Here is a 14,677-nt window from a genome sequence, read left to right as displayed (position 1 = left end):
TTAGTAATCACCAACTAAGATTAATTACAATTGATATTCCATGTTTGTAGAAATAGATTCAATTAGTCCAGTTATGCATTTCAAAATCATTCCAATACATACTATGAAATATCAAATGAACTACTGCTTATACATCAAATTAAACACAAAGAAATAGTTATTTTCGGAAATCCATTCCAACAACTCTTTACTGCTTTTCCATTAAATTTGAGAGCTTTAGAACATGTACCTCGATAATGGAAATACAAAAAGATGAAGGAGCAGTCAGCAACAGTAGTAACACAACAAAACAACACAACCAAACTGTCACACCTCCTTTTTGCGCGCCCCGCTCCGAAGGGTTAAATGCGCGAGGGAATTTTTCTAATTTAAGTGACAATATTCGAAATGAGATTATTTATTTTTATTCAGAGTCGCCACTTGGGAAAGGTTTGGCTTTTGGTGTCCCAAGTCACCGGTTTATCTTGAATCCCAAATCGAGGAAAATATTCGACTTTTCCAAATGAAGTCTGTGAACCAGAAATTCTAAGTAAGGAATGATGTTGACCCGAGGGAAGGTGTTAGGCACCCTCGAATCCCGTGGTTCTAGCACGGTCGCTTAAATTGTTATAATGGATAAATATCTGATTTAAATATATGTTATGACTTACGTGCTTTTATTAAGTTTAAACCACTTTTATTATTATCATTTATTTTTATAGAATTGCAACGTCGTGAAAATGCATCTCGAACCACGTCACAATCAATGCACCCGTGGTCGTCGACACATTTTGACTCCGTTGAGATTTGGATTTGGGTCACATCAATGTGCACCCGTGTTTAAGAAGGTTAAATTATTAAAGGTGCGCCTAAAAGCAACTAGCGTATTGTTATTTTGGGAAGGCCGTAAAATTCGCTAAACGGCCTGTCCCGAATTCTAAGTATTTTAATATATACATTTAGAGGGCCCCGCAGCTTGTGCATTTTTGTTTGTCGAGGCTCGTCTCATTTTTATTTAAAAGGATAAACCTACAGTGACTATATTTTCTATTAAGTTCATCTCTAAAATAAAAGAAAATTTCTTAATTATTTACATGCTGAAAAACGTAACTTATTTATTAAGTTACGACTAATGTGAACGGAAAATTGCGATCGCGTTTGTACAAGGAAAAACTGCTTTAATTCTACATTCTATTATTTACTAATACTAGAGCATGAGATAGATACACAATAATATCAAAAACAGATTAATTCAACTAACATTATTAGATGAAGAAGTTATACATATGCAATCCATTACTTATTAATAAATCGACTACATTTTTATATAAAGAAAGGAAAATTATATTCAAACAACAAATCTAAACAGTTCGGATTCAATAGGAACAAAGCCTGATTAATATTTCATTTTTTTCTTCAAGCCGAGATTGTACAAATGTGTACCTGGAAACAGCAGTACAAGAACAAAAGAAGTAGGAGTCAGCGACATTAATAACGCGGCAACAGCAGGTTCAGCAACACCGCAAAACCAGTAAAAACCAGTAGAATAACCCAGTAACAGATTGAAAACTCAGCAGTGCAAAAGTACAATCGCAGTCAAAGCAGAAGAGAGAAAAGATACGAGATGCAGTAGTTTCTGACTTTTGAATGACACTCGAAGAAGAGCAAACAGAATTGTTCGAGTGAAAGTTCAAATTGTCTTTCTCTTTTACTATCACAAACTCTCTCCCAGTATAAAAGTATGTCAACTCTCAAGTGTAAAAAGAATCTGTCAACTCTCTCTAAAAATTCTCTCAATAATATTCAACTCTTTTTCTCTCCCCCCAAAAATTCTCTCTTAAAACTCTCAAGTCTCCTCCTCAATGTCAAGAAATGACTCTATATTTATAGCAAGACTTTGCCTTGAATTCCTAAACCCAAATTATTCCCCCAATGACATGCTTTGTCCCACTATCAAATGTCTTCTTTATTTTAAACTTTGTCCCCCATGCCTACATTAAATAAATGTCACATTACCAACCCATTACAATATGTCCCCCATGCCTACATTAAACAAGTGCAAGATTCCTCCCCATTATGTTTTGTCTTGTCCCCCATTATATTAAACAAGTACATCAAAAACCCCACCCCATTATATTTGTCCCTCATGCTTAACATAAAGAATCAAAATAATGTTCAATTACCAAACTACCCCTCCGACCTTATTGCAATTACAAATCTACCCCCGAATGCAATGCAATTTACCAAATTACCCCCATCAGCTCTAAACACTCAATTAATCATAACTTGACCAAAATATGATCAAGATGACCAATTTCTCAACAATCTTCAACAACAATTATATGAACACGATGAACAACACAACTCAAAATTAATGGAATGAATTAACCATATCGGGAACCAATCCTGGTTAATTTAGACCATGAATGTATGAGCAAAACACAACAATACAAACAACAAAATACTAAATTAAACAAATCAAAGACAACATAAACTCACATTAAATCACTGGATTTAATCATGAACTTCAAACAAAGATGAACATGAATTAAATCTATTTTTAGCAACAAACATGACGGGTTCACATGACTCAAACAACATAAATAATTTCTGGAAAATACATAACAACATGAAACAAATTGAAGAAATAATAAATTAAATTTCAATTTGAATCTAACAAACATTAAACTAGCAAACATTCACTTAAACAACAATACAAACATGGAATAAACATGAAAAATAATTAATTAATCTTTCATTTGAAATCTGAAAAATTAATTTAACAAACAACACATGAACATGAACTAAAAATTAATTCAAACGATAAACAAAACAAACATTTGCCGATTTTAGATTCGAAAATATCAAAACAAAATACAGACAAAATAAAACTCAAAAAAAACTACTAACCGGATCGAAACGACGAACAACGACCAAACAAACAACGAACTTGACGAGCCTCGACCAAAGCTCAAACCAACGATGGCGAACACGAGCAGACGACGAACGAACATGAACCTACGAAGCAATATCGGCGGTTGACAACTGAAAACCACGCCGAAGCTAAACCGGCAGTTGGCGGGGCAGAAGTGAAGCAGTAAAAGCATCCGTGGACGACGAGGTTTCAGTACAAACCCATATGAGAGGTCGACGGACAGCGGAGACGCGACAGCTGGGGACGGGGCTTCGAACTGGACGATGAGCTTGGCCAATGGAAACAGCGGAGACGCGACAGAACTGGGTTGTGACGATGACGGGGAGGCAGCTGGAGGCGACGGGTTCTTGTTCGTTTTTTGGGTTTTTGCCGGAGAAGAACGTGACGCAGCAGCAGCATCAGCATCACCAGCTGCTACTCGACAGGGGGGGTCCGATGGTTCGAGCATTGGGGGTGCGAGGGTTCGTCTGGGCAGTGGCGTTTGGTGGTTGTTTGGTCGTCGACTCGACAGTGACGACGAGGGGGAAGCTGGTGGTTGACGGGGACTGTTTGGTCGAAGGTGTTTGGACGTGAGAGAGTCCGGGCTGCGTCCATGGTGGTGGTGTTCGCGGTGGGAAGGTGCTGGGTGGTGGACGCAGAAGAAGGGAGCATGGTTTGGGCAGCCATGGTTGTGAGCTTGGAGTTTTGAGAGGATGAAGAGAGGAGGCGGATGAGTTAGTCTTTAGGGTTTTTGGTTTTTTGTTATTTTTGTTTTGTTTTTGTGTTTAGACCAAAAAATGAAGAAAGGGGTTGGGTATTGGGTTAATGGGGCGGACCGGGTCGACCCGTGTGAAGTGGACTGGGTCGTGGACAATTGTTTGGGCCTGGGGTTGAAAATTGAAGAAGTGGCCCAATCCGATTTTTATTTGTATTTTTGTTATCTTTTCTTCTTTTATTTTCTAAAACTAAATTATAAAAATACTTAAATTATTATTAAGAACTAAATTAAGTTATAAAAGCGCAAATTAACTCCCAATAACAATTAACGCACAATTAAGTAATAATTAAGCATAAAATTGTTCATTTGGACATTAAATGCTAAAAATGCAAAAGATGCCTATTTTTGTAATTTTTAATTTTTGTAAAACTAATTTAATTACTAACAATTGTAGAATGAAATCCTACATGCAAAATGCGACATATTTTTATATTTTTTATTAATTTAACAAATAAGCAAACACAGACAAATACAAATAATTATCCAAAAATATCACAAAAATACTCAAAATTGCACACCAAGGAAAATCATTTTATTTTGCATTTTCTGGGGGTATTTCTCATATAGGGCAAAAATCACGTGCTTACAGCTGCCCCTCTTTGCCCGAAGACACGAAGGGTTTTCGCGTAAAGATAAAGTGAGCGATTTTTGCCTATCCGAGTACTCCGTGTGAAGCATTTTTTTTTTGAAAAAGATTTAACCGAACCTCTGCTTCAAAGGTTTCCTACATATCCCTGGCTAAAGGGGAATCATGTTAATGTAGTTCGGGAAACTTTGGGTAGCTGGGACTACCATGGGATTGCAATTCTTGCTGTTACTGATGTTGCTGTTGTCACCGCTGCTTTACTGACCGCCTTATTACAACCAAAGAAAAATTGAAACTGAACTAAACACTTATATGCATGTCAACTGCTAGTTACAAGATTCCTATCTATGATTCTTTTGCGACTTGATCTTGGGTCTTAGCTGATTCTGCTTGTAGACTCCGATCTGAATCTTGATGCTTGCAAGTTGTAGGCGCCTATTTATTTCTGCGATACTGAATATGACGGGGTTGGTAGAACTCGGGACCTTGATCAAATCTTGGAGCGATCCGCCTTCCATTTTCTCAGGTGTCTCGGGACATCTTTTTTTCTTTTTCTTCTTAGATTTTGAGTTGAGACTCATCTTCTGGGTCGTTTCGATCCGTGTGGCTCGAGGTTAGACCTGCGCGAAAAACAAATGAACGAAATTTTATGCCCCAGTTTCACTAGGAAAATTTCGTGAATTATTCGCCAGGAAGTTCATAAAATTGATGAAAGAGGATATGCATGCTCAGTTCAGGGTTGGAGCCCTAATATCGACTAGCTGGGGAAAGGTTCAGTTTAGAGTTGAAACTCTAATACTGACCAACTGGGGAAAAGTTCAGTTTAGGGTTTAAAACCCTAATGCTGACCAAAGGAAAAATTCAGTTTAGAGTTTTAAAACCCTAATGCTGACTAAAGGAAAAGTTCAGTTTAGGGTTTAAAACCCTAATGCTGATTAAAGGAAAAAGTTCAGTTTAGGGTTTAAAACCCTAATGCTGACTGAAAGGGAAAAGTTCAGTTTAGGGTTTAAAACCCTAATGCTGACTGAAAGGGAAAAGTTTAGTTTAGGGTTTAAAACCCTAATGGTGACTGAAAGGAAAAGTTCAGTTTAGGGTTTAAAGCCCTAATGCTGACTGGAAAGAAAAAGCTCAGTTTAGGGTTTAAAACCCTAATGTTGGCTGAATGGAAAAAGTTCAGTTTAGGGTTTAAAACCCTAAGGTTGATTAAAGGAAAAAGTTCAGTTCAGGGTTTAAAACCCTAATGCTGACTAAAGGAAAGAGTTCAGTTTAGGGTTTAAAACCCTAATGCTGACATGCATGGAAAAAGCTCAGTTTAGGGTTTAAAACCCTAATGCTGGCTGAATGGAAAGAGTTCAGTTTAGGGTTTAAAACCCTAATGCTGACTAAATGGAAAAGTTCAGTTCAGGGTTTAAAACCCTGATGCTGATCAAAGGAAAAAGTTCAGTTCAGGGTTTAAAACCCTAATGCTGACTGAAAGGAAAAATTCAGTTTAGGGTTTAAAACCCTAATGCTGGCTGAATGGAAAAAAGTTCAGTTCAGGGTTTAAAACCCTAATGCTAACTAAAGGAAAAATTCAGTTTAGGGTTTAAAACCCTAATGCTGACATGCATGGAAAAAGCTCAGTTTAGGGTTTAAAACCCTAATGCTGGCTGAATGGAAAAAGTTTAGTTTAGGGTTTAAAACCCTAATGCTGACTAAATGGAAAAGTTTAGTTCAGGGTTTAAAACCCTGATGTTGAACAAAGGAAAAAGTTCAGTTCAGGGTTTAAAACCCTAATGCTGACTGAAAGGAAAAATTGAATTTAGGGTTTAAAACCTTAATGCTGGCTGAATGGAAAAAAGTTCAGTTTAGGATTTAAAACTCTAATGCTGACTAAAGGAAAAATTCAGTTTAGGGTTTAAAACCCTAATGCTGACTGCATGGAAAAGCTCAGTTTAGGGTTTAAAACCCTAATGCTGGTTGAATGGAAAAAGTTCAGTTTAGGGTTTAAAACCCTAATGCTGACTAAAGGGAATATTCAGTTCAGGGTTTAAAACCCTAATGCTGACTGCATGGAAAAGCTCAGTTTAGGGTTTAAAACCCTAATGCTGACTGAATGGAAAAAGTTCAGCTTAGGGTTTAAAACCTTAATGTTGACTGAAGGGAAAATTCAGTTCAGGGTTTAAAACCCTAATGCTCACTAAAGGGAAAATTCAGTTTAGGGTTTAAAACCCTAATGCTGACTGAAGGAAAAAAGTTCAGTTTAGGGTTTAAAACCCTAATGCTGACTGAAAGGAAAAATTCAGTTTAGGGTTTAAGACCCTAATGCTGATTAAAGGAAAAGTTTAGTTTAGGGTTTAAAACCCTAATGCTGACTGAATGGAAAAGAGTTCAGTTTAGGGATTAAAACCCTAATGCTGACTAGCTGGAAAGTTCAGTTTAGGGTTTAAAAACCCTAATGTTGACTAAATGAAAATTTCAATTTAGGGTTTAAAACCCTAATGCTGACTAAAGGAAAAAAGTTCAGTTTAGGGTTTAAAACCCTAATGCTGACGGAAGGGAAAATTCAGTTTAGGGTTTAAACCCCTAATGCTGATTGCATGGAAAAGCTCAGTTTAGGGTTTAAAACCCTAATGCTGGCTGAATGGGAAAAGGTTCAGTTTAGGGTTTAAAACCCTAATGCTGACTAAAGGGAAAATTCAGTTCAGGGTTTAAAACCCTAATGCTGATTAAAAGGAAAATTCAGTTTAGGGTTTAAAACCCTAATGCTGACTAAAGGAAAAGTTCAGTTTAGGGTTTAAAACCTTAATGCTGACTGGCTGGAAAGTTCAGTTTAGGGTTTAAAACCCTAATGCTGATTAAATGAAAAGTTCAGTTTAGGGTTTAAAACCTTAATGCTGACTGGCAGGAAAGTTCAGTTTAGGGTTTAAAACCCTAATGCTGACTAAAGGAAAAATTCAGTTTAAGGTTTAAAACTCTAATGCTGACTGCATGGAAAAGCTCAGTTTAGGGTTTAAAACCCTTATGTTGGCTGAATGGAAAAAAGTTCAGTTTAGGGTTTAAAACCCTAATGCTGACTGCATGGAAAAGCTCAGTTTAGGGTTTAAAACCCTAATGCTGGCTAAAAGGAAAAATTCAGTTTAGGGTTTAAAACCCTAATGCTGACTGCATGGAAAAGCTCAGTTTAGGGTTTAAAACCCTAATGCTGGCTGAAAGGAAAAGAGTTCAGTTTAGGGTTTAAAACCCTAATGCTGATTGCATGGAAAAGCTCAGTTTAGGGTTTAAAACCCTAATGCTGGCTGAATGGAAAAAAGTTCAGTTTAGGGTTTAAAACCCTAATGCTGATTGCATGGAAAAGCTCAGTTTAGGGTTTAAAACCCTAATGTTGGCTGAATGGAAAAAAGTTCAGTTTAGGGTTTAAAACCCTAATGCTGACTGCATGGAAAAGCTCAGTTTAGGGTTTAAAACCCTAATGCTGGCTGAATGGAAAAAAGTTCAGTTTAGGGTTTAAAACCCTAATGCTGACTGCATGGAAAAGCTCAGTTTAGGGTTTAAAACCCTAATGTTGGCTGAAAGGAAAAGAGTTCAGTTTAGGGTTTAAAACCCTAATGCTGATTGTATGGAAAAGCTCAGTTTAGGGTTTAAAACCCTAATGTTGGCTGAATGGAAAAAAGTTCAGTATAGGGTTTAAAACCCTAATGCTGACTGCATGGAAAAGCTCAGTTTAAGGTTTAAAACCCTAATGCTGGCTAAAAGGAAAAATTCAGTTTAGGGTTTAAAACCCTAATGCTGACTGCATGGAAAAGCTTAGTTTAGGGTTTAAAACCCTATTGCTGGCTGAAAGGAAAAGAGTTCAGTTTAGGGTTTAAAACCCTAATGCTGATTGCATGGAAAAGCTCAGTTTAGGGTTTAAAACCCTAATGCCGGCTGAAAGGAAAAGAGTTCAGTTTAGGGTTTAAAACCCTAATGCTGATTGCATGGAAAAGCTCAGTTTAGGGTTTAAAACCCTAATGCTGGCTGAATGGAAAAAAGTTCAGTTTAGGGTTTAAAACTCTTAATGCTGACTAAAGGAAAAATTCAGTTTAGGGTTTAAAACCCTAATGCTGATTGCATGGAAAACCTCAGTTTAGGGTTTAAAACCCTAATGCTGGCTGAATGTAAAAAAGTTCAGTTTAGGGTTTAAACCTTAATGCTGATTGCATGGAAAAGCTCAGTTTAGGGTTTAAAACCCTAATGCTGGCTGAATGGAAAAAAGTTCAGTTTAGGGTTTAAAACCCTAATGCTGACTAAAAGGAAAAGTTCAGTTTAGGGTTTAAAACCCTAATGCTGATTAAAAGGAAAATTCAGTTTAGGGTTTAAACCCCTAATGCTGACTGCATGGAAAAGCTCAGTTTAGGGTTTAAAACCTTAATGCTGGCTGAATGGAAAATTCAGTTTAGGGTTTTTTAAACCCTAATGCTGATTGCATGGAAAAGCTTAGTTTAGGGTTTAAAACCCTAATGCTGGCTGAATGGGAAAAAGTTCAGTTTAGGGTTTAAAACCCTAATGCTGACTAAAGGGAAAATTCAGTTTAGGGTTTAAAACCCTAATGCTGACTGAATGGAAAAAGTTCAGTTTAGGGTTTAAAACCCTAATGCTGACTAAAGGAAAAGTTCAGTTTAGGGTTTAAAACCCTAATGCTGACTGAAAGGAAAAATTCAGTTTAGGGTTTAAAACCCTAATGCTGATTAAAGGAAAAGTTCAGTTTAGGGTTTAAAACCTTAATGCTGACTGGCTGGAAAGTTCAGTTTAGGGTTTAAAACCCTAATGCTGACTAAAAGAAAAATTCAGTTTAGGGTTTTAAACCCTAATGCTGACTGCATGGAAAAGCTCAGTTTAGGGTTTAAAACCCTTATATTGGCTGAATGGAAAAAAGTTCAGTTTAGGGTTTAAAACCCTAATGCTGACTACATGGAAAAGCTCAGTTTAGGGTTTAAAACCCTAATGCTGATTAAAAGGAAAATTCAGTTTAGGGTTTAAAACCCTAATGCTGACTGCATGGAAAAGCTCAGTTTAGGGTTAAAACCTTAATGCTGGCTGAATAGAAAATTCAGTTTAGGGTTTTTAAAACCCTAATGCTGATTGCATGGAAAAGCTCAGTTTAGGGTTTAAAACCCTAATGCTGGCTGAATGGGAAAAAGTTCAGTTTAGGGTTAAAAATCCTAATGCTGACTAAAGGGAAAATTCAGTTCAGGGTTTAAAACCCTATTGCTGACTAAAGGGAAAATTCAGTTTAGGGTTTAAAACCCTAATGCTGACTAAATGAAAAGTTCAGTTTAGGGTTTAAAACCCTAATGCTGACTGAAAGGAAAAATTTAGTTTAGGGTTTAAAACCCTAATGCTAACTAAAGGAAAAGTTCAGTTTAGGGTTTAAAACCTTAATGCTGACTGGCTGGAAAGTTCAGTTTAGGGTTTAAAACCCTAATGCTGGCTAAAAGAAAAAATTCAGTTTAGGGTTTAAAACCCTAATGCTGACTGCATGGAAAAGCTCAGTTTAGAGTTTAAAACCCTAATGCTGGCTGAAAGGAAAAGAGTTCAGTTTAGGGTTTAAAACCCTAATGCTGATTGCATGGAAAAGCTCAGTTTAGGGTTTAAAACCCTAATGCTGGCTGAAAGGAAAAAGTTCAGTTTAGGGTTTAAAACCCTAATGTTGATTGCATGGAAAAGCTCAGTTTAGGGTTTAAAACCCTAATGTTGGCTGAATGGAAAAAAGTTCAGTTTAGGGTTTAAAACCCTAATGTTGACTGCATGGAAAAGCTCAGTTTATGGTTTAAAACCCTAATGCTGGCTAAAAGGAAAAATTCAGTTTAGGGTTTAAAACCCTAATGCTGACTGCATGGAAAAGCTCAGTTTAGGGTTTAAAACCCTAATGTTGGCTGAAAGGAAAAGAGTTCAGTTTAGGGTTTAAAACCCTAATGCTGATTGTATGGAAAAGCTCAGTTTAGGGTTTAAAACCCTAATGTTGGCTGAATGGAAAAAGTTCAGTATAGGGTTTAAAACCCTAATGCTGACTGCATGGAAAAGCTCAGTTTAGGGTTTAAAACCCTAATGCTGGCTAAAAGGAAAAATTCAGTTTAGGGTTTAAAACTGTAATGCTGACTGCATGGAAAAGCTCAGTTTAGGGTTTAAAACCCTAATGCTGGCTGAAAGGAAAAGAGTTCAGTATAGGGTTTAAAACCCTAATGCTGACTGCATGGAAAAGCTCAGTTTAAGGTTTAAAACCCTAATGCTGGCTAAAAGGAAAAATTCAGTTTAGGGTTTAAAACCCTAATGCTGACTGCATGGAAAAGCTTAGTTTAGGGTTTAAAACCCTAATGCTGGCTGAAAGGAAAAGAGTTCAGTTTAGGGTTTAAAACCCTAATACTGACTGCATGGAAAAGCTTAGTTTAGGGTTTAAAACCCTAATGCTGGCTAAAAGGAAAAATTCAGTTTAGGGTTTAAAACCCTAATGCTGACTGCATGGAAAAGCTCAGTTTAGGGTTTAAAACCCTAATGCTGGCTGAAAGGAAAAGAGTTCAGTTTAGGGTTTAAAACCCTAATGCTGATTGCATGGAAAAGCTCAGTTTAGGGTTTAAAACCCTAATGCTGGCTGAAAGGAAAAGAGTTCAGTTTAGGGTTTAAAACCCTAATGCTGATTGCATAGAAAAGCTCAGTTTATGGTTTAAAACCCTAATGTTGGCTGAATGGAAAATAGTTCAGTTTAGGGTTTAAAACCCTAATGCTGACTGCATGGAAAAGTTCAGTTTAGGGTTTAAAACCCTAATGCTGGCTAAAAGAAAAAATTCAGTTTATGGTTTAAAACCCTAATGCTGACTGCATGGAAAAGTTCAGTTTAGAGTTTAAAACCCTAATGTTGGCTGAAAGGAAAAGAGTTCAGTTTAGGGTTTAAAACCCTAATGCTGATTGTATAGAAAAGCTCAGTTTAGGGTTTAAAACCCTAATGTTGGCTGAATGGAAAAAAGTTCAGTTTAGGGTTTAAAACCCTAATGCTGACTGCATGGAAAAGCTCAGTTTAGGGTTTAAAACCCTAATGCTGGCTGAATGGAAAAAAGTTCAGTTTAGGGTTTAAAACCCTAATGCTGATTGCATGGAAAAGCTCAGTTTAGGGTTTAAAACCCTAATGCTGGCTGAAAGGAAAAGAGTTCAGTTTAGGGTTTAAAACCCTAATGTTGATTGCATGGAAAAGCTCAGTTTAGGGTTTAAAACCCTAATGCCGGCTGAAAGGAAAAGAGTTCAGTTTAGGGTTTAAAACCCTAATGCTGATTGCATGGAAAAGCTCAGTTTAGGGTTTAAAACCCTAATGCTGGCTGAATGGAAAAAGTTCAGTTTAGGGTTTAAAACCTTAATGCTGACTAAAGGAAAAATTCAGTTTAGGGTTTAAAACCCTAATGCTGATTGCATGAAAAACCTCAGTTTAGGGTTTAAAACCCTAATGCTGGCTGAATGGAAAAAAGTTCAGTTTAGGGTTTAAAACCCTAATGCTGGCTGGTTGGGGGATAAAGTTCGAGAATGTTAGCTAGCCTCTCTTTTTTGGATTTTCTTGTTTTAGTAGCAGATAAAAAGGGAGTTTCCACTACAAAAAAAAACTGGAATTAGCTACGAACGTCGTCGCTAATCTATCGCTAAAATGCTCGTAGCTAACAGAATTTCTTGATAATCCGTTGCTAATCTGTCGCTAAATAAGATTAGCGATGCATTTTTCAATTTAGCTACAGAATTTGTATGTCGCTAAAACCTGATTTTTTAGTAGTGTTCGTGGAAACTTACCTTTCGAGTGAATTCATCATTGCCAAAGTATTTCTTGTACCTGTGTACCTTCTTCTTTGGGCGACACCTGCTTCTTGCACGGTTGTCTTGGATTATACCTGTTTCAACTTTTCAGACAAAGAACAATTGTTAGTTCGGAAATGATGGTCGGTTCGGTGACCTTGATCGTTCCCAGTTGCTTTGTTGCGTCTTTATTTCTGTTGTGAAGTCCGCCATTGATTTGATTCGAATGGCGAAACCCTTTAGACTGTTCAGGCTTGTATTTCCAGATTCTGCGATGATTTGCCTCGTAAGGCCTCTTTTTTTTTTGTGTGTCCCGTTTTGCTTGGAGATTCTTGACGGGGATTTTATTGGAGGTAATCTGTGGGGATTTTTTACAAAAGGAAGCTCTGTGGGGCAATATTTACAAAGTGGATTCTTTGTGTGGATTTTTGTACAACGGGGCATGCTGGGGATTTGTTTCAAAGCGGTCTTTCTAGGATTTGTTGGGGTAAGCTTGTTGGGGAATTTTTACAAAGGGACTTGCTGGGGATGTACTGGGGAGATTCCATTTTTTTTTTTAATATTGGGGAGACTCTGTGGGGGATTGTACAAGGGGAGACTCTGTGGGTATTCGTACAGAATGAACTTGCTAGGAATATGTGAAACCCAAACCTTTCAACTTCAATTGCCTTTATAGGCTGCCATGACCAGTCGAGGTCGTCTTGATGCCCCCTGCTGAGGCTGGGTGCCCTTTGCACATTAGCGTGTATCCAACGAAAGCCCTGTAAATCAGTCTTGCCATCCTTTCTTTGTCTTGGTTTTGGAACAGTGTTAGACCAAAAGGGATTCAAAGAGAAACAAATAATTGAATGGAGAATGAGTTTAAAACTAGAAGTGTCCCTTTCGGGGAAAGGAGAGAAGGACTTATCTGGAGTACATGCGGACTTCAATGAACATGACATGCCTTTTGGACTGGATGCCTGATCTGTGTAAACCGTCTGACTCCCAAAAATTTATCACAACTTTGCCTTGAATACCGAGGAACCTTGCTAGGACTCTGTTGATGACGGTGGTTGTGAGGATCTCATTTTCGGTCATGGGCGCCCTTTGTGGGTTTTCACGAGCTGGCATTTTCATTTCGTTTCTTACCATCTCCTTATAGTGCCCGGGTGGGTGTTCACTAAACAAGACTTCTCATTTTGATTTTCTCTGCTTAGCGTCGCCTTACGGTGCCCGTGTGGGTTTTCACCAATAAGACTTTCTCATTTTATTCTTCTCATTTTGTTGTATCAGACCCAAATAAATCCATCCTCCCATTTTGAACCGCTTTGCCGATTGATTAGAAGGACTTGAACAAGGTTTGGGGTGAAAAAAATTTGGATTGAACTACAACTTTGGAACCTTTTGGGCGGGATTATTGCTGAATCGTTATAACTTCTGCCCCAGTTTCACTTTTGGGGGACTTCTTGGATTTTTGTTTTGGTGTGACTGAACCCCAAGGAGAGGTTGCCTACGTATCCTTTCGGAATCAAGTCAAACGTAGTTCAGACAACTTTTGTTTTGGGATTTTTATTCTCTTTTTTTTCTGATTTGCCTTTTTTTTTGTATATATATTTTCTTATTTTTCCAATTCTTTCTTCTTCTTTTTTTTCATTTTTCTTTTTCATTTCATTTTTTTTTCATTTTATTTTCAATAATATTTTCAGGTTCCAAAGAGGGTAATCAAAGAAGAGTAACCAGCTCAAATGGGTTTTGCAAAGGGTTGATAGTGTTTGGGTAGCGAGAATGAAAGCCTTCATCATCTCAACCGGAAAAGATTTTATTATATAAAGGATCCAACATAGTACCTTTTGACTGCATTTGCATTGATAGTTATTTCAAGGACATTTCCTTCGATGTGTCCCAAGTACAACACACTCTTTTTGGCAGTACTCTTGTTGTAATATATGGACCTTTCCAATTTCGGGAATCAATTTTCCTTCAGTTGTTCCAACTCTTTGTCTTGTTTCCTTAAGCTATTCTTCATTGCGACCCAATTCTTGATTCATTATTTCGAGATCTGACAGAGTTTTAAGTTCCGGGCATGAAGTCCGCAAGCATGTCATATTATTGAAATCTGCATTTAATAGAACTAAAAGAGAATGAGAAAATTGACAAGATTTAAGAAAAGAGACATTCCGGGAAAATGAAATATCAATTTCATCTGATTTTCTTTTTGATTTGATTTTTTTTGATGATTTTTTTTGTTTTTATTTTTTGAAGATAGAAGGGTTTACATTGGAAAGTAAGACAATAAAGTAAAACATCTGGATCACACCCTGAGACAATCCAGATGCAGAAAGGATAGCAAGACTGGCTACCGAGACTCCCGTCTGATGGGGAACTTTCAAGCTTGACAATCATTTTTTGGCTTTTCTTCTGTCTCGGCAATGGCTGCAATAGCCTTCAGTGCCGGATCAAATTCCTCAGCTTCACATATCATTCCATCTATTGGCCCATTTGTGAGAGTAGGCAGGGGAATGTTCATCATATTAGGAACCTTTTCGTCCCGGTGAACGATTCTTTCAGCTTCAATCAAGTCCTCAACTGCTATTTTGAGGGTCTAATGACCAACAGTCCTTTGTATCGTGCCCCACTGCTCCAGAGTGGCATT

Source organism: Nicotiana sylvestris, chromosome 3 (assembly GCF_000393655.2).
Source record: "Nicotiana sylvestris chromosome 3, ASM39365v2, whole genome shotgun sequence".
Taxonomy (NCBI): domain Eukaryota; kingdom Viridiplantae; phylum Streptophyta; class Magnoliopsida; order Solanales; family Solanaceae; genus Nicotiana; species Nicotiana sylvestris.
This window is presented reverse-complemented; position numbering follows the sequence as displayed.